Here is a 21691-nt window from a genome sequence, read left to right as displayed (position 1 = left end):
ACTTTTACTTTCTTATCCAAGGAGGACCCCTTGCAGCAGAGATAACAATTCTTTGCTGATTAATCAAGATAAGCATGGTGCACATTAATAGTATTTTTAAAAATTCATAGTCACAAAATTTAGAGGTGAAAGGCAGATCAGTGGTCCATACTTGAAGGGAATCTCCTGCATATTATACTTGACAAGTAATCAGATAGCCTTTCATTAACCTCCAAGGAAGGTGATGCATTATTTCCTATGGCAATCATGCTATGCTGACAGATCTAATTATTAGAAAGCATTTTCTCTCTGATATCAAACCCACATTTTTCTTTTAGAAACTTCAACCTATTGTTCTAGGTTCTGTCCTCTGGGATCAAATAGAACAAATCTAATCCTTTCAAAAAATAATCCTTAGACTTGAAAGGCAGCCATCAAGCCTCTCTTGAATCTTCTCTTCTCTAGGCTAAATATTCTCATTTTCTTCAAAAGTCCTCATTTAATATGAGTTAAGACCCCTCATTAATCTAGTTGATCAAAATTCTTCTTAAATCATTACTCTGTGCACTGAGTATTTGAGATGAGTCAGCATAAGAGTGCAAGAATATAATCTCCCATATGTCTGCAATCTATTTTTTTTCAGAGCAAATTCTTATTCTTCTAGTTTCTATAAATTCTACTTTATACTCCTCAAGCCCTGGAATTTGTTAAAAAAGAAAATAAAATGTTATTTAGTAGTAGTACTAGTAATTATAATAGCAACAATAATAAATAATAATAAACAAATCAGTGCCTTGTGGTTTGGAAAGTCCTTTTTCCTTATGTTTTCTGATTTGATATTTACAAAAGCCTGATGAAGTAAGTACTAAAGGCTTATTAAGTCCCTTTTATAGAAAAAAGTGAGGTTAAGAGACTAGCCCATGATTATATAACTAGCTGATGTTTTAGACAAAGTTCAAAGTCACATTTCACCTGACTCCAAAATGGGGACTTTTACCACTATGCCAGCTGTCTATCAATATGGGAAGAAAACATGCTTATTTTTAAATTATATAAAAACTTTCCAGGCCTGACTACTTTCCCTAGTGTTTTCTTTAATGGGGAGCCAAGTATATTCAGATGCAAAAATTAAATTAAACACTGAGGACTTACATTTAGTTAGTTAACTCATAACCTGAAACTCTTTTGAATTTCACCACAGTTAATTACATTCTGAATACCACTGCTTCTCAAATCTCTTGTTGAGGGACTCACTTGCATAAGAACCCTAGGCTATTGGAAATAGCTTCAAGAAATACTGCTTTGGTTTTGTTGTTGTTGTTTTTGTTTTGCTTTTTCCTTAAATGTTTTCATTGATTCCATTTCTTTGTCCCTGAAGCACTCTCTTTCAGGATTTTATTATCCCTTACCCCAAATCTCACTAAGAAGTGCATGCATAAGAGAAATATCATCTCTCCTAGATCTACCATTTCTTGGAGACATCTGAAAGACAAGTTGCATGGCTTTTATGAAAACAGGTGAATTTTAAACATGTTATAATACATATAACTAAAAATTCTCCCACATAAAAGTGTTGAATTTAAATATAGTTTCTTCGAAAAATTAGAATTCTTATTTGTTCTTAAAGTAAAAACATTATATACCCCACATTAGTCAAGATGATTTGTGGGGAAAAAATGATCTGTGATGATATATTAAAGTATGATGTTTCAAAGAATTTTCATGAAAAAGTCACTAGTATTTGGCACCAGAGATCCTAAATTCAATCCCAGTATCAATCTCTATAACTGAGGTAAAGTCACTTTAACTTTTTGAGACTTAGTTTATTCATCTATGAAATGGAGAGAGTGGACAGGGAAGACCTCCCAGGTCTCTTTTAGTTATAAATTCTAAATCTTATAAAATAATGAAGACATGCTATAATTCTCTATTCAATCAATTCCAACAGCTGTTTAGTCAATGTAGCCTATCAACTGAAACAATTTTAAGATGGCAAGTGACTTATTTAATTAGATCAAAGTCTAAGCATTATATAAAGAAAAAGTTATTAATTATTATTAGACAACTTTCTGAACAAAATTGTAAACTATCCCTAAGTCATTTGGAATATTAGTAATGTGGATAATGTGGTACAAAATGTTGTTATTTAGGCACCAGATGATAGTAGGCACCAAATGTTGGGGTTTGGTCATGTGAAAAATTCACAGTGGCCATTCTCTGTGGCAAAAAGTGGATTTATTTAGGAGAAGAGGTTATAGATAAAATGAAGAGAAATAGTGGACACCAAGAATGGTAAATAGGACTAGGAAAGCATAGAACGGCATTTTAAAATCAATGATAGGAAGAGCAAATTCCCTAGTGAAATTTGCCATTTACCAGGAGAAAGGAAAAACCCCATGAGGGTGGGACATGACCTTAGCTGGGAGGCTAAATCCTAAAAAGGATTTAGCATCCTAAAAGGGAAGTGAGGGGAAAGACACCTTAAGGCATAGTGGGATTAGGAGAGATACCTTGTGGTAAGGGAGAGGGGTAAAGGGAAAGATCAGGAAATAAAAGTGTCTTCTTGGTGGACTGACCCAGGAAAGTACAGCAGAGGTGGCATGGGACTTGACATAATTTGGATTACCTCCACAAAGGGTGGGACCCTAGCGCTAAACTAATCTCTATCAGAGCCTTCTTCTTGCCTGCCTCTGGGAACAATTTTATCCATGCTTCAGTTTCTCTCTGCCAACCACACCCATCAGTTAGGACCTCATCATTAGGGGAAAAGAAAGATGTGAAGAAAATCTAGAGGAATGAACAAAAGGAGGAAAAACTTTAAGAAGAAACAGTTGATTTTCTTCTCCAACATTTCTTTATGAGAAAGCAGTTATCCATGTGTACAGAGACAGATATGTAGACATGATCTATTATACCTTGGTCTAAACTCCTACCTGAAAATAGTCAAGACTATGCACAATTTTTTTTAGCTGTTAATGTTATCCAGTATTCAAACTTGTTAACTCACCTGGATTGTTGTTAAAATGTGATTTTTCAAAATCCTTTCAACCAATCTGGACACCTAGGCCAATCTTTCCAACAAAATATGTGGATATGGTCTTGATTATTTTTCCAATATCTAGGACGGAAATAGTTCTGCTGCAGCAATATTTGGAACCTCTCACATAAGCTTTACTAATCTATAATTTAATGATTTGTCATTATATAAATAGGACTTTCTGATATGAATAATCAAGATAACAGAGAAAAATAGGTTTAGGAGTTTCCTTTCCTCTCATAGCTCACTCTTCTTGTTGAGTCATTTTCATTTATGTCTGGCTCTTTGTAACCCCATTTGCAGTCTGGAGTAGTTTGTCATTTCCTTCTCCAGTACATCTTACAAATGATAAAACCAAGGCAAACAAGGTTAAATGACTTGCTCAGGGTCTTAAAAATCCCTGAAACATCGAAAAATTATTACATTAATTTTGGCTAATTTTTCTCACTGTCTTTTCCCATGTTCTCTAAGGAATGCAACTTCATAGAATGGATAGAATGAAAACCTGACACTTGCTAGAATCCCAACTGTACCAAATGTTAGCTTTGAAACCAGTGGTAAGAATTTGTAAAATGTGGATAATTATGCCTAAAATATGTTACATTCCTAACTTATTGATTTGTTTTGAATTCCTAATTAGGTGATACATATATTCAAATATTGTATAGATATATATATATGTGTGTGTGTAAATATAATATATGTATACAATACATGTATGTATATATGCACACATATACCTATATACATATTACATAAACACATACATGCTTACATATGTACATAAAGTTATATCTTTCACATTTCAACTTTCCCCATTGTGTTTCTGATATATAATCAGTTGACATAAGAAATTAAATAAGGATTTGGGGGGAGTTTTGTGGAAGTTATAGAAAATATTGAATGCCAGCAGATGACACAGAACATATTTAGAAATGCCCAAAATATATGTGTGTATAATGCAAACTCCAATTTTACAATAAGGTACTATAAACATCCCATAAAAGAAAAAGAAAAGAAATTTGACTTTTCTTGTACAAAGAGAGGGCCAAAAACTTTATGTGGACTTTCCAGATCATGGAAATATCACTCTACTAATCTTTGTGAAGTAGAAGGGGTAACTGTATGTACATATGCATATATATGTATGCACACATATATATATACACATATTTTCATAGACAAACAGTTCTTATTTATTATGTACACTTGACTTTACATAAATAATTTTGAAAAATATTTCAATCAACCACTAGTGATAAAGAATAGGAGCAGTGAGTAGGGATTGGCAACACATTGTACACTTATGTTAAATTTATGGTTCAGTACTATAAATAATTTATCATTAACTTCATCTTTCATTTCAAAATTCTATTTATTATCATGGCAGAATGTTTAATATTGCTGATTTTAGTATATTATGTGACTTGCATAAAGGTATCATTTTGTGTACTCCTTTGTTATTTAGGCTATTTTATAGGTTAAATGAAATGGACAAGTTGGGGCAAAATCTATTCTTAAATCTAAACTTTCCTTCTATCCTTAACTCTAATCTAACCCTAATACACAGACTCCAATTTTATCCCTAAATTCAATTCTTTTAATTTATGTATATTTATATTTAATTATATATATGTGTGTGTGTGTGTGTGTGTGTATGTGTGTATATATATATATATATATATATATTTATATTTAATTTGTGTATGTATGCATATATATATATATATGCATGTGGGTGTGTATATGTGTGTGTATGTGTGTGTGTGTGTAACTTTGTAGATCTTTAGTCTTATTTGGAAAAATGAAAACAAACAAAAAAAACCCCAAATATAAGCCATATTTGCTGTTTCATTCTCAAAATATCCTTAGTTTTTCTAATAAGAATCTAAAGAAAAGCACATATCTTTAAACATATTTGTTCTTATAGTAGAATGCCTATTTTTGCAATGACATGGCCTCAGGAACATATGCTATTAGCATGATTTTCGGCAATCAAGCCAATGTGAACTGTGAGTAAATCAGTCCTATAATCTTCAAACATACTCCCTAGGCCATGAGTCTGAAACCATCTGGACACCATGACAGTGTTCTATTTATTACATACAAATGCCTGGATCCTGCCGAAGCATAAACAGTAATTAAACACACAAGCCAACCATGCATGCCAGATTTGCTAGAACTATCCTTTGAGTATCTTACAGTTTCCATGCCAGTGAGCTTATTGAGAAATTGGCTGGTGATTAAAGATTAATGATTTATGGTTGCAAGTAAGGTTCATTTGCTGCCTACTGAAATATATTTGACAGCATCTTTGTGATTCCTCTGGAATTCATATTTCATATAGATAATCGTTCTTAAGTCAATTTCTCAATTAATTTCAGGAAAGACAAGACATAAATTTAATGTCAATTTCTAGAAACCTTTTTTTTTTTTTTAAAGCTCAAGATCTCTTAGATAACATTTGTTATTTTAATTTTATCTGATCCTCTTAAGGCTGCTTGCTGCCTTACCCTTCACTTATACCTGTGTGAGTTAAATTAAAAAAAAAATCCCTTGATGTTATCAGGCATTTTCATATTTTATCTAACTTCTTGGCTATATGCTTTCAGCTGGAATTGTCTCCTTTATTCAAACGCATTGTTTTTTCTCTTTTGTTTAATCCAAATATCTAAATCTTCCTAACTCTCTTAAAATTACTTAATACAGACCTCCTATACAAAAAGTAGATGTTTTTACATAATAATCACATAGTAATATGAGGAGGACATAAGATACACACAAACACATGTGTGTATGTATATGTATACAAATACGCATATAGATATAAGTACATACATACTTATATACACATGTATATATACATACATACATACATATACATACACACACACACACATATATATATATATGTGTGTGTGTGTGTGTGTGTGTGTGTGTGTGTGTGTGTATGTATATGTATGTATGTATGTATGTAGGAAGATTTTTGAGGAAGAAGATAAAATATACTACTAGAAACATAAAGAAAAGTTTCCCAGAAGTAATCCCTTGAAGGAAGATAAGTATTTTGAAAGACAAAGGTATAAGTAAGAAAACATCCAAGTATCAAGGACAACTGGTGTGAATGAATGGATATGATATGGATATGGATAGGATAAATTGTAGAATGCTTGAGGATGAGTAATGCAAAATAAGAATGTAAAGGAGATAGATTGTAGAGTACTTTGAATTATTGACAATTATTCCAGAATTCCTCAGTTGAATGTGTTCCTTAAATTTTTCACCTTGAGAGATACATAATTATTTCAATGATTGTTTCATTGTTCAAAACAATTTTTGAAACTCTTTGGGAATTTTATTCAGAATAAATATAACATGATTTCTTTTAGATCAAACCTTATCTGGAATTATTATATTGTATTTTGGGGAACCATATCATAGAAACTCTATAGAGGTAGCTCAGTGTCTGAGTTGAAGCAGCGTCTTTATTATGTTGTCTCTCTACTTATTTCTATTAATGCACCACTATTTCCTTGATTAAGTCTTGAAATTTATTTAACATCTCTCTTTCTTTCTCCTTTTTCCATTTATTTAAGACTAATATGTCTAGTCATTGTCTCTGTGAATCTACATCAAATATTTCTGTCTCATATATCCCCTTGTTTTCATTTACTCTACCACCAACCTACTACATGTCATATTACAGCTCTTTTTACAACCTCTGGTGAGAGTTGGGTGAAAAGAATGGATGAGCAGCCCTTAAATTAAGGGCTTTCCATCCCTTACAAGCCCTCCTCAAAACTCTAAGTATACTGTCTTCCTTGTTCACTGGCCTCCTTGCTGTTTCTTAAGCAAAACATTCCACCTCTCAGCTCTACATAATTTATGTGATTGTCCCCCAACCCTGGAATACTCCATCTCTTCATTTTCATTTCCTAGCTTCTTTAAGTACCTTTTAAGTCTACCTTTTAAGTACCAACTGAAATTCTATTTTTTACAGAGTTTTTCTGAATTTCTCTTAATTCTACTGTATATTTTCCAGTTGATCATTTCATTAAACTATTTGTATATTCTCTCTCAAAATAGACTGAGCTCCTTGAGATCTGGGAACCCCCCTTTCCTATATGTGCATGCCAGTGTTTAGCATAGTACCTGGAACACTTTAGATCCTTAAGGGACATGAGACTCAAAATAAGGGGTAATATAGACAGTTGGAATGGATGGATCAAGAGAGGTTCTTTTTTTTTTTAATATAGAGGAGACATAGTCATATTTTAGATAGTATAAAAATTCAGTCAACAGTGCAAAATGAAGATAAATGAAAGTGGGGATGATAAAGAAGGCAATCTGCTGAAGAAAATGAGATGAATGTGAGGTCTCTTGTGGGCACATTTTGAAAGATTCCATAAAATACTGAAGTTGTAGGAATTCTAATTGTCTTGTTTTCTCACTGAAAATGATAATGAAAAACTTTCTTTTCCCATGGAGTAGCTTTTGCTTAAACTATCTCAAATCATAGATTTATATTCTTAGATAAAAACATTATTACTATATATATATATATATATATATATATATATATATATATATATATATATATATATATATATATATATATATATATATATATATATATATATAATTTACTATTAGTATTAAGCAATATAAATTATGATTACTTTCCATCCCAATCTGAGGAGAAAGAAGTGTTCCAAAGAAAAGTATTATGAATTTTTACTTTCATTAAAATGGGAAGGGAGAAAAGTAAATTAAAGAACTGTTAAAGACTTTTACAAATTTGGAAATTGAAAGAGAGCTCATCAATTATGAAATAGTTGAACAAGTATGGTATGTGATTATGAGAAAATAATATTGTGCTACAAGAAATAGTGAACAAGATGGTTTCAGAAAAGACCGGGAAAGACTCACATGAACTAATACAGAGCAAATGAGTAGAACCAAAACACTGTCCACTGTAATGGCAATATTGTATAATGATCAACTGTGAACAACTTCACTATTCTCAGCATTTAATAATCAAAGGCAATTCCAAAGGATTTATTATACAAAATGATATCTACCACCAGAAAAAGAACTAATTGAGTCTGAATGCAGTTTGATGCATACTATTTTTTACATTGTTATTCTTGTAGGGGGCTTTTCTGTTCTTTCACAGCATAATTAATATGGAAATATATTTTACAGAATGTACAACCTACATCAAATTGTTTGCTGTTTCAGGGAGGGTTCAGGGAAGGGATGGAAGGAGGGAGATAATTTGGAATTCAAACTAAAATAACAACATAAATATTAAAATTGTTTTTAATGTGTAATTGGAATATATTATCAAACAATAACTTATATTCCAAATATTAAATGATGGGCATAAAAAGGATGGAAAAATATTACTTGATTTTAAGGAGTTTACAATTCAACTAAGAAGACAACTTGCAGGGGGGCAGAGCCAAGATGGCGGAGAAGATACACGCAAATCTGTAAGCTCCCTTCTTCCCTCATTACCAATTAGTTAAATCAGCCTCAAAAATAATGCTGGACTGATAGAAACCACAAGGATTGGAAGCATGACTTACCAGCTGAAGAGAATCTGGAATTTCAACAAAAAAGGTCGGTTCCCAGGGGAGGAAGAAAAAAGGCCATCACAGACGGTTAGGTGCTAGCACACTGTGCTGATCAGGCTGGGGAGAACTCTGGGATCAGAGAAGCCACTGAGATAGAGGAATCTGGCACAGGCTGTTAGCTCTTCTCTCCTTATAAAACAGCAGCTCAGAAGAGAAATCAAGCCACTTTAAAATATAAAGCCAGATCCTAGAACCACCCCAATCCAGAAGTGACCTAACAGATCTCAGCATGGCTGTGCAGCCACTTTCTGCTCTCCAGGCTTCACCTTGGGGTAGTTAAGAGCCTGAACAGTGGGGACACACCCTGAGGCAATATCTAATCCACATAGTGCTGGGCTTGGCCAGAAGCTGTAGAACTCAGCCTTGAAAGTCCCAGAGAAGCGGAACCTTTGGAATAAAGACCACAGTTTCTGGGCAGACACTTCCAGTTTGAGCGCAGGGGCTTTTCACATCAGCTGCTGATATCCACGCCCCACAGGATGCATTGGCTGGGCTTTGTGTCGCCTTTACTGTTCAGTCATAAACCTCAGGGAAGTCTCTAGGACACACAGCAGGGTCCTTCACTGGGCAACCCTCACAGCACAGTTGTACTAATCACCTCTGAGGCACTTCCAGGGAGGGGGAGGGGAACTCTCTCCCAGAGCTCTCTCTTAGCTCAGGTGCAGGAGCCACTGCATCCATCTGGTCTGGGAGGAAGCTGGAAAAGGAATAAATAAATAATTTCTTACCCCAAGAACTGACCCCCAAAGATTTTTAACAATGAGTAAAAAGCTGAAGAGAACTATTGATTCCTTCTACACAGAGAAAGAGTGGGTATACAACCCCAAGGAAGTTAACAGCAGAGAGTCAGCAGATAACACTCTAAAGGGGAATGATACCTGTCCCCAATCACATAACTCTCTCCTAGAAGAGACTATTAAAAAGTTAAGAGAGTTTGAAGAAAAATGGGGAAAGGAAAGAGAAGCTATGATAGAGATTAACAACATCCTGAAATTGGAGTTGGAAAAATAAAGAATTCACAGGAGATTCAGGAAAACAAAATTTGTGAATTAGAAAATGTTAAAAAAATCACAGGAAAGTAGGATTTCTGAACTGGAAAAGACAAAAAATTCTCAAGAAAGTAAGATTTCTAAACTGGAAAAGATAAAAAATTCTCAAGAAAGTAAGATTTCTAAACTGGAAGAGATAAAAAAGTCTCAAGAAAGTAGGATTTTTGAATTGGAAAAAGAAAATAACTCTCTAAAAATAGGGAAATGGAAAAAAATTCAATAGAGCAAAATAATTCATTTAAAAACTCAATTGGGCATATACAAAAAGAACTAAAAAATGTGAAGGAAGAAAAAAACTCATTAAAAATCAGGACGTAACAAATAGAAATGAATGATTCATTGAGAACCCAAGAATCAGTCAAACAAAACAAAAATGATAACGTGGAGAATAACGTCAAACACTTACTGGGAAAATCTATAGACCTGGAAAATAGATCTAGGAGAGATAATCTGCAGATCATTGGACTTCCCGAAAACCATGACCAAAAAAAGAGCCTAGATTCTATTTTACAGGAAATCATCAAAGAGACCTGTCCAGAGATAATAGAAACAGAAGGGAAAATAGGCGTTGAAAAAATTCATCGAACACCTTCTGAAAAAGACCCTAAAAAAAGAACTCCATGGAATATTGTGGCTAAGCTGCAGAACTACCAAACAAAGGAAAAAAATATTGCAAGCAGCTAGAAAAAAGCAATTCAAATATCAAGGGGCCACAATAAGGGTCACTCAAGATCTGGCTGCCTCCACATTAAAAGATCAAAGGGCCTGGAACCTGATATTCTGAAAGGCAAAAGATCAAGGATTGCAACCAAGAATAAACTATCCAGCTAAGTTTAGCATTTTCTTCCATGGAAGAAGATGGTCATTTAATGAAACAGAGGAATTCCATTTGTTTCTAAGAAAAAAACCAGACTTAAACAAAAAAAAAATTGATCTACATCCACAAGATTGAAGAGAAACAGGAAAATTTAAAAAGAACTCTTGAGAACTGTATCTCTGTTGTGGATATATAGAAAGTGCGCATGGATAATTTGATTTTACTGATATAAAAAAAAGGGGGGGAGACTTCCGGCCAAGATGGTGGTGTGGAGGCAGACAGCTGCTTGAGCTCCTCATTTTCTCTCATAACTTATTTCATGACAAGCCTCGGACTTAATGCTTGACCCAGAAAGAAAACCACAAATAATCACCAAGAGAAGACATCCTTGAAAGTCACCAGAAAAGGTCTGTGTTTTCTTGGGGGAGGATCAATCAGACTGGGCGCAGACTGAGGGCAGGCAAGCTAGAGCGAGACAGGCAGCTCACACAGCTCAGACCGGGGGGGAGGGGTACAATCTCTGCCGATTCTGCAAAAAGGCTTTTACCCCAGTGTGGATATTCTGTCTTGGCAGCAAGCCGGGAGCAGCAGAGAGGGTGTAAACACCGGAGGTGAAGATTAAAACCCCAGAAAGCCAGCGTCTCTCAGAACCCGGCCACCCCCAACCCCCACCTGGACTGACTCAGTGCTTTCTCAGAGCTTCAGAGCGCAGACTCAGTACAGTCATTGCTGTTCTGTTAGTGGCTCTCTGCTGCCCTACCACCAGTCTGTAGAGGAAGCCCATTAATACCATCCAGCCCCATCCCCCACAAAACAGACCAATTGTTTCTCTTGTCAGTTTGTTTTCTTTGATTCCTACTATGACAAAATGAACAAATAATTCAAAAGGGCTCTAACCATTGACAGCTTCTGTGTGGAGAGGGAGCAGACTTCAAATGCTGAGGAGACTAGGAACAGACTGTCCCCAGATGTATCCCCTGGGAAGGATATAAGCTGCTCCTCAATACAAAAGAACCTCATAGAGGAAATAAAAAAGGCTCTCACAAGAGAGCTGGAAGAGAAATGGGAAAAGGAAAGGGAAGCTTGGCAAGAGATCCTGGAGAAGTCATCCCATGCATTCAAAGACAGAGTGGATAACGAAATCAAATCATTGAGAAACAAGATTAGTGAGCTGGCAAAGGTAAACAACTCCAAGGAAAACAGGATTAGTGAGCTGGAAAAAGAAAACAGCTCTCTAAAAAATAAAATGGAAAAAAATTCCATAGAAGATAAAAACTCAATTGGACAATTACAAAGAGATATAAAAAAAAAGTGAGTGAAGAAAATACATCATTGAAAATTAGACTGGAACAAGTAGAAGTGAATGACTCAAGGAGAAACCACGAGGTAGTCAAGCAAAACCAGAGAAATGAAACAATTGAAAAGAATGTCAAGTACCTTACTAGAAAGACAACAGACCTGGAAAACAGATACAGGAGAGACAATTTGAGAATAATCGGACTCCCTGAAAAATGTGAGGAAAAAAAGAGCTTGGACACCATTTTCGAGGAAATTATCAAAGAGAACTGCCCAGACATTCTGGAAACAGAGGGTAAAATAAACAGTGAAAAAATTCATCGATCACCTACTGAAAGGGACCCTAAAATCAAAACGCCAAGAAATATAGTGGCCAAGTTCAAGAACCATCAGACAAAGGAAAAGATATTGGAAGCTGCTAGAAAAAAGCAATTCAGATATGGAGGATCCACAATAAGGATAACACAGGATCTAGCAGTGTCCACATTAAAAGAACGCAGGGCCTGGAACATGATATTCCGAAAGGCTAAGGAACTTGGTATGCAGCCAAGAATAACTTACCCAGCAAGAATGAGCATCATTTTCCAGGGAAGAAGATGGACATTTAACGAAATAAATGAATTCCATCTATTTTTGATGAAAAAAACCAGACCTACATAAAAGGTTTGCTCTTCAAATACAGAACTCAAGAGATTTCTAAAAAGGTAAACAGAAGTCTTGAGAACTATACTTCTGGCAAAAAAAAAATATGTAAAGAACATTGTACAATTTGTCTTAGAAACTAGAGGTGGAAAGGAAATTATATCATAAAAAAGTGTAAAGTGGTGGTACTACATCTCATGAAGAGGCAAAGGTAACCTATTATATCTGAGAGAAAGAAAGGAGGGAGATGAACATAGTGTGTATCAATAGACATATTCGATTTATGGTGAAACTTCTTCCACTTCATTGAAAAGTGAAAGGGAAGGAGTAAGCTAAGGGGAAGGGAATACAGAAATTTCGAGGAAAAGGGGTAAAATAAGGGGAGGATCTTTAAGGTGAGGGAGGGATCCTATAAAGGGAGGGCTGTGAAAAGCAAGTGGTGTCACCAGTTTAATACTGGGTAGGGGGGTAAAAGGGAAGGAAAGGGGAAAAGCATAAGCAGGGGTTAATAGGATGGCAAGCAATATAGAATTAGTCCTTCTAACCATAAATGTGAATGGGGCAAACTGCCTCTTAAAGAGGAAGCAGTTAGCAGAGTGGATTAAAAGTCAGAACCCTACTATATGTTTTTTACAGGAAACACACGTGAAACAGGGTGAGACATTCAAACTAAAAGTAAAAGGGTGGAGCAGAATCTATTGTGCTTCAGGCAAAACCAAAAAAGCAGGAGTAGCCATCCTCTTCTCAGATCAAGCAAAAACAAAAATTGATCCAATTAAAAGAGATAAGGAAGGGCATTATATCCTGCTAAAGGGCAGCATCAATAATGAAGCCGTATCAATATTAAACATATATGCACCAAGTGGTGCAGCATCTAAATTCTTAAAAGAGAAATTAAGAGAGCTGCAAGAGGAAATAGATAGCAAAACTATAATAGCGGGAGATCTCAAGCTTGCACTCTCAGAATTAGATAAATCAAACCACAAAATAAATAAGAGAGAAGTCAAAGAGGTAAATAGAATACTAGAAAAGTTTGATATGATAGATCTTTGGCGAAAGCTAAATGGAGACAGAAAGGATTATACTTTCTTCTCAGCAGTTCATGGAACCTATACAAAAATTGATCATATACTAGGGCATAAAAACCTCAAAATCAAATGCAGTAAGGCAGAAATAGTAAATGCATCCTTTTCAGACCATAATGCAATCAAAATTACATTTAATAAAAAGCCAGGGGAAAATAGACCAAAAAATAATTGGAAACTAAATAATCTTATACTAAAGAATGATTGGGTAAAACAGCAAATCATAGACATAATTAATAACTTCACCCAAGAAAATGACAATAATGAGACATCATACCAAAATGTGTGGGATACAGCCAAAGCAGTAATTAGGGGAAGTTTTATATCTCTACAAGCCTACTTGCATAAAGTAGAGAAAGAGAGGGCCAACGAATTGGGTTTACAACTAAAATTGCTAGAAAAGGAACAAATTAAAAACCCCCAGACAAACACAAAACTTGAAATTCAAAAAATAAAAGGTGAGATTAATAAAATTGAAAGTAAAAAAACTATTGAAGTAATTAATAAAACTAAGAGTTGGTTTTATGAAAAAACCAACAAAATAGACAAACCCTTAGTAAACCTGATTTAAAAAAGGAAAGAGAAAAAGCAAATTGATAGTCTTGAAAATGAAAAGGGTGAACTCACCACCAATGAAGAGGAAATCAGAACAATAGTTAGGAGCTACTTTGCTCAACTTTATGCCGATAAATTTGATAACTTAAATGAAATGGAAGAATACCTTCAAAAATATAGCTTGCCTAGATTAACAGAGGAAGAAGTAAGTAGTCTAAATAGTCCCATCTCAGAAAAAGAAATAGATCAAGCTATTAACCAACTTCCTAAGAAAAAGTCCCCAGGACCAGATGGATTTGCAGGTGAATTCTACCAAACATTTAAAGAACAACTAACTCCAATGCTATGTAAACTATTTGAAAAAATAGGGATTGAAGGAGTCCTACCAAATTCCTTCTATGACACAGACATGGTACTGATACCTAAACCAGATAGATTGAAAACTGAGAAAGAAAACTATAGACCAATTTCCTTAATGAATATTGATGCTAAAATCTTAAATAAGATATTAGCAAATAGACTTCAGAAAATCATCCCCAGGATAATACACTATGACCAAGGGGGATTTATACCAGGAATGCAGGGCTGGTTTAATATTAGGAAAACTATTAGTATAATTGACCATATTAATAATCAAATTAATAAAAACCATATGATCATCTCAATAGATGCAGAAAAAGCATTTGATAAAATCCAACATCCATTCCTACTAAAAACACTTGAGAGTATAAGAATAAATGGACTATTCCTTAAAATAATAAGGAGCATATATTTAAAACCTTCAGTAAACATCATATGTAATGGTGATAAACTAGAACCTTTCCCTGTAAGATCAGGAGTGAAACAAGGTTGTCCACTATCACCATTACTATTCAATATAGTACTAGAAACTCTAGCCTCGGCAATAAGAGCCGAGAAAGAGATTCAAGGAATTAGAATAGGAAATGAGGAAATCAAATTATCACTTTTCGCAGATGACATGATGGTATACTTAGAGAACCCCAAAGACTCTGCTAAAAAGCTATTAGAAATAATTCAGAATTTTAGCAAAGTCGCAGGATACAAAATAAATCCTCATAAATCCTCAGGATTTTTATACATTACCAACACAATCCAACAGCAAGAGATACAAAGAGAAATTCCATTCAAAATAACAGTCGATAGTATAAAATATTTGGGAATATATCTACCAAAGGAGAGTCAGGAATTATATGAGCAAAATTACAAAACACTTGCCACAAAAATAAAGTCAGATTTAAATAATTGGAAAGACATTCAGTGTTCTTGGATAGGCCGAGCGAATATAATAAAGATGACAATACTCCCAAAACTAATCTATTTATGTAGTGCTATACCAATCAGACTCCCAAGAAACTATTTTAATGACCTAGAAAAAATAACAACAAAATTCATATGGAAGAATAAAAAGGTCGAGAATTGCAAGGGAACTAATGAAAAAAGGTGGTCTAAATGTACATGATTTAAAGCTATATTATAAAGCAACAGTCACCAAAACCATTTGGTATTGGCTAAGAAATAGACTAGTTGATCAGTGGCATAGGTTAGGTTCACAGGGCAAGATCGTGAATAAAAATAGCAATCTAATCTTTGACAAACCCAAAGATCCCAAATTTTGGGATAAGAATTCATTATTTGACAAAAACTGCTGGGAAAACTGGAAATTAGTATGACAGAAACTAGGCATGGACCCACATTTAACACCACATATTAAGATTAGATCAAAATGGGTCCAAGATTTAGGCATAAAGAACGAAATCATAAATAAATTGGAGGAACATGGGATGGTTTACCTCTCAGACTTGTGGAGGAGGAAGGAGTTTGTGTCCAAGGGAGAACTAGAGACCATTATTGATCACAAAAGAGAAAATTTTGATTACACCAAATTAAAAAGTTTCTGCACAAACAAAACTAATGCAAACAAGATTAGAAGGGAAGTAACAAATTGGGAAAACATTTTTACAGTTAAAGGTTCTGATAAAGGCCTCATCTCCAAAATATACAGAGAATTGACTTTAATTTATAAGAAATCAAGCCATACTCCAATTGATAAATGGTCAAAGGATATGAACAGACAATTTTCAGATGATGAAATTAAAACTATTTCCACTCATATGAAAGAGTGTTCCAAATCACTATTGGAGAAATGCAAATTAAGACAACTCTGAGGTATCATTACACACCTGTCAGATTGGCTAAGATGACAGGAACAAATAACGATGAATGTTGGAGGGGCTGTGGGAAAACTGGTACACTGATGCATTGTTGGTGGAGTTGTGAAAGAATCCAACCATTCTGGAGAGCAATCTGGAATTATGCCCCAAAAGTTATCAAAATGTGCATACCCTTTGACCCAGCCATACTACTACTGGGCTTATATCCCAAGGAAATACTAAAGAAGGGAAAGGGACCTGTATGTGCCAAAATGTTTGTGGCAGCCCTTTTCATAGTGGCTAGAAGCTGGAAGATGAATGGATATCCATCAATTGGAGAATAGTTGGGTAAATTATGGTATATGAATGTTATGGAATATTATTGTTCTATAAGAAATGACCAACAGGAGAAATACAGAGAGGCTTGGAGAGACTTACATCAACTGATGCTAAGTGAAACGAGCAGAACCAGAAGATCATTATACACTTCAACAATGATACCGTATGAGGATGTATGCTGATGGAAGTGGATATCTTCAACACAGAGAAGAGCTAATCCAATTCCAATTGATTTATGATGGACAGAATCAGCTACATCCAGAAAAGGAACACTGGGAAATGAGTGTAAACTGTTATTTTTACCTTCTGAATCCAATTCTTCCTGTGGAACAAAAAATTCGGTTGTACACACATATATTGTATCTAGAATATACTGTAATATATTTAACATGTGTAAGACTGCCTGCCATCTGGGGGAGGGGGTTGGGGGAGGAAGGGAAAAAATCTGAAAAGAAGTAAGTGCAAGGGATAATGTTGTAAAAAAATTACCCATGCATATGTAATGTCAAAAAAAAAGTTATAATTATACAATAAAATAAAAATTAAATTATAAAAAAAGGGGGGGGGAGTAGTAAAGGAAGGGGGTAGTATCAGAAAAAAGGGGAAGGAGTGATAAAAAGAGGGAAACTACATCCCAGGAAGAGGTATAGTAAAATATACCACATCTGAGGGAATTTAGAGAGGAGGTTAAACATTGTGTGAATCTTACTCTCATCAGAGTTGGCTCAAAGAGTAAATAATTGTCATATTTGTGTTTCTGAGAATTCTCTCTCACCTCATTAAAAGGGGGAAGGAAAAGGAAAATGCAAAAGAGGAATAAGGGAAGGGTACAAGAAAAGGGAAGGGATTTGGAAGGAGGGGGGAGGGATACTAAAAAGGGAGGGCTGTGCGTCACAAGTGGGGTCTATAAATTAAATATGGGGGGTCAAGGGAAAAAAGCATAATCTGGGGATAATATGATAGCAGGAAATACAGAATTAGTAATTTTAACTGTAAATGTGAATGGGATGAACTCTTCCATCAAAAGGAGACAGATAGCAGACTGGATTAAAAGTCAGAACCCTACAATATGCTGTTTACAGGAAACACACTTAAAGCAGGGAGATACATACAGAGTAAAGGTAAAAGGTTGGAGCAGAATCTATTATGCTTCAGGTAAAGCCAAAAAAGCAGGGGTAGCTATCCTTATCTCAGATCAAGCAAAAGCAGAAATTGATCTAATTAAAAGAGATAAGGAAGGAAACCATATCCTGCTAAAAGATAGCATGAACAATGAAGCCATATCAATACTAAACATATATGCACCAAGTGGTATAGCATCTAACTTTCTAAAGGAAAAGTTAAGAGAGTTGCAAGAAGAAATAGACAGTAAAACTATAATAGTGGGAGATCTCAACCTTGCACTCTCAGATTTAGACAAATCAAACCACAAAACAAATAAGAAAGAAATTTAAAAAGTAAATAGAACATTAAAAAAATTATGTATGATAGACTTTTGGAGAAAACTGAATGGTGATAGAAAGGAATATACTTTCTTCTCAGCAGTTCATGGATCCTATACAAAAATTGACTATATATTAGGACATAAAGATCTCAAAATTAAATGCCTTCTTCTCAGATCACAATGCAATAAAAGCTACATTCAGTAAGAAGTTAGGGGTAAATAGACCAAAAAGTAATTGGAAACTGAATAATCTCATCTTAAAGAATAACTGGGTGACACAGCAAATTAAAGAAACAATAATTTCATCCAAGATAATGACAATGATGAGACATCATACCAAAATCTGTGGGATGCAGCTAAAGCAGTAATAAGGGGAAATTTTATATCTTTAGAGGCTTATTTGAACAAAATAGAGAAAGAGAAGATTAATGAATTGGGCCTGCAACTTAAAAAGCTAGAAAAAGACCAAATTAAAACCCCCCAACCAAAAACCAAACTTGAAGTACAAAAATTAAAAGGAGAAATCAATAATATTGAAAGTAAAAAACAAAACAAAACATATTGAATTAATAAATAAAACCAAGAGTTGGTTTTATGAAAAAGCCAATAAAATAGATAAACCTTTGGTACATCTGATCAGAAAAAGGAAAGAGGAAAATCAAATTGTTAGTCTTATGAATGAAAAAGGGGATCTTTCCACCAATGAAGAGGAAATTAGAGAAATAATAAGGAATTACTTTGCCCAACTTTATGCCAATAAATTTGATAACTTAAGTGAAATGGATGACTTCCTCAACAAATGTAGGCTTCCTAGATTAACAGAGGAGGAGACAAATTGCTTAAATAGTCCCATTTCAGAAAAAGAAATAGAACAAGCTATTAATCAACTCCCCAGGAAAAAATCCCCAGGACCAGATGGATTTACATGTGAATTCTACTAAACATTTAAAGAACAATTAGCTCTAATGTTATATAACTATTTGAAAAAATAGAGGATGAAGGAGTCCTACCAAACTCCTTTTATGAAACAGACGTGTTACTGATACCTAAACCAGGTAGATCGAAAACTGAGAAAGAAAACTATAGACCAATTTTCTTAATGAATATTGATGCTAAAATCTTAAATAAGATATTAGCAAAAAGAATTCAGAAAATCATCCCCAGGATTATACACTATGATCAAGTAGGATTTATACCAGGAATGCAGGGCTGGTTTAATATTAGGAAAACTATTAGTATAATTGACCATATTAATAATCAAATTAATAAAAACCATATGATCATCTCAGTAGATGCAGAAAAAGCATTTGATAAAATCCAACATCCATTCCTACTAAAAACGCTTGAGAATATAGGAATAAATGGACTATTCCTTAGAATAATCAGGAGCATATATTTATGACCATCAGTAAGCATAATATGCAATGGAGATAAACTGGAACCTTTCCCAGTAAGATCAGGAGTGAAACAAGTTTGCCCACTATCACCATTACTATTCAATATAGTACTAGAAACTCTAGCCTCGGCTAGAAATTCCATGAAAGAGATTCATGGAATTAGAGTAGGAAATGAGAAATCAAACTATCACTCCTTGCAGATGACATGATGGTATACTTAGAGAACCCCAAAGACTCTACTAAAAAGCTATTAGAAATATTTCAGAACTTTTGCAAAGTTCCAGGATACAAAATAAATCAACCAACAGAATCCAAGAGCAAGAGATACAAGGAGAAATTCCATTCAAGATAACGGTCGATAGTATAAAATATTTGGGAATATATCTACCAAAGGAGAGTCAGGAATTATATGAACAAAATTACAAAACACTTGCCATAAAAATAAAGTCAGATTTAAATAATTGGAAAGACATTCAGTGCTCTTGGATAGGCCGAGCAAATATAATAAAGATGACAATACTCCCCAAACTAATCTCTTTATTTAATGCTATACCAATCAGACTCCCAAGAAACTATTTTAGTGACCTAGAAAAAATAACAACAAAATTCATATGGAAGAATAAAAGGTCAAGAATTGCAAGGGAACTAATGAAAAAAAAAGTCAGATGAAGGTGGTCTAGGTGTACATGATCTAAAGCTATATTATTTAGCAGCAGTCACCAAAACCATTTGGTATTGTCTAAGAAATAGACCAGTCGATCAGTGGAATAGATTAGGTACACAGGACAAAATAGGGTATAACTATAGCAATCTAGTCTTTGACAAACCCAAAGATACCAACATTAGGGATAAAAATTCATTATTTGAAAAAAACTGTTGGGAAAACTTGAAATTAGTATGGCATAAATAAGATATGGATCCACACTTAACACCATATACCAAGATAAGATCAAAATGGGTCCATGATTTAGGCATAAAGAATGAGATCATTAGGAGATTAGAGGAACAGAGGATAGTCTACCTCTCAGACCTGTGGAGGAGGAAAGAATTTATGACCAGAGGAGAACTAGAGATCATTATTGATCACAAAATAGAAGATTTTGATTACATCAAACTAAAAAGTTTCTGTACAAACAATACTAATGTAAACAAGATTAGAAGGGAAGTAACAAATTGGGAAAATATTTTTACAGTTAAAGGTTCTGACAAAGGTCTCATTTCCAAAATATATAGAGAACTGACCCTAATTTATAAGAAATCAAACCATTCTCTAATTGATAAATGGTCAAAGGATATAAACAGACAATTCTCAGATGATGATATTGAAATTATATCCACTCATATGAAAGAGTGTTCCAAATCACTACTGATCAGAGAAATGCAAATTAAGACAACTCTGAGATACCACTACACACCTGTCAGATTGGCTAAGATGACAGGAACAAATAATGATGAATGTTGGAGGGGATGTGGGAAAACTGGGACACTAATGCATTGTTGGTGAAGTTGTGAAAGAATCCAGCCATTCTGGAGAGCAATTTGGAACTATGCCCAAAAAGTTATTAAACTGTGCATACCCTTTGATCCAGCATTGCTGCTATTGGGCTTATTTCCCAAAGAAATACTGAGGAGGGGAAAGGGACCTGTATATGCCAAAATGTTTGTGGCAGCTGTTTTCATAGTGGCTAGAAACTGGAAAATGAATGGATGTCCATCAATTGGAGAGTGGTTGGGTAAATTATGGTATATGAAGGTTATGGAATATTACTGCTCTGTAAGATATGACCAGCAGGAGGAATACAGAGAGGCTTGGAGAGACTTATATCAACTGATGCTGAGTGAAATGAATAGAACCAGAAGATCGCTGTACACTTCAATGCTGTATGAAGATGTATTCTGATGTAAGTGGATATCTTCAACATAAAGAAGATCCAACTCATTTCCAGTTGATCAATGATCAAGTAGACAGAAATAACTACACCCAGAGAAGGAACACTGGGCAGTGAATGTAAATTGTTAGCACTACTGTCTATCTACCCAGGTTACTTATTCCTTCAGAATCTAATACTTAATGTGCAACAAGAAAATTGGATTTACACACATATATTGTATCTAGGTTATACTGTAACATGTAAAATGTATGGGATTGCCTATCATCTAGGGGAGGGAGTAGAAGGAGGGAGGGAAAAATTTGGAAAAATGAATACAAGGGATAATGTTATAAAAAAAATTACTCATGCA

The sequence above is a fragment of the Sminthopsis crassicaudata genome, chromosome 1 (genome assembly GCF_048593235.1).
Source record: "Sminthopsis crassicaudata isolate SCR6 chromosome 1, ASM4859323v1, whole genome shotgun sequence".
NCBI lineage: Eukaryota > Metazoa > Chordata > Mammalia > Dasyuromorphia > Dasyuridae > Sminthopsis > Sminthopsis crassicaudata.
The sequence above is the reverse complement of the archived record's forward strand: the minus strand, read 5'-3'. Positions refer to the sequence as shown.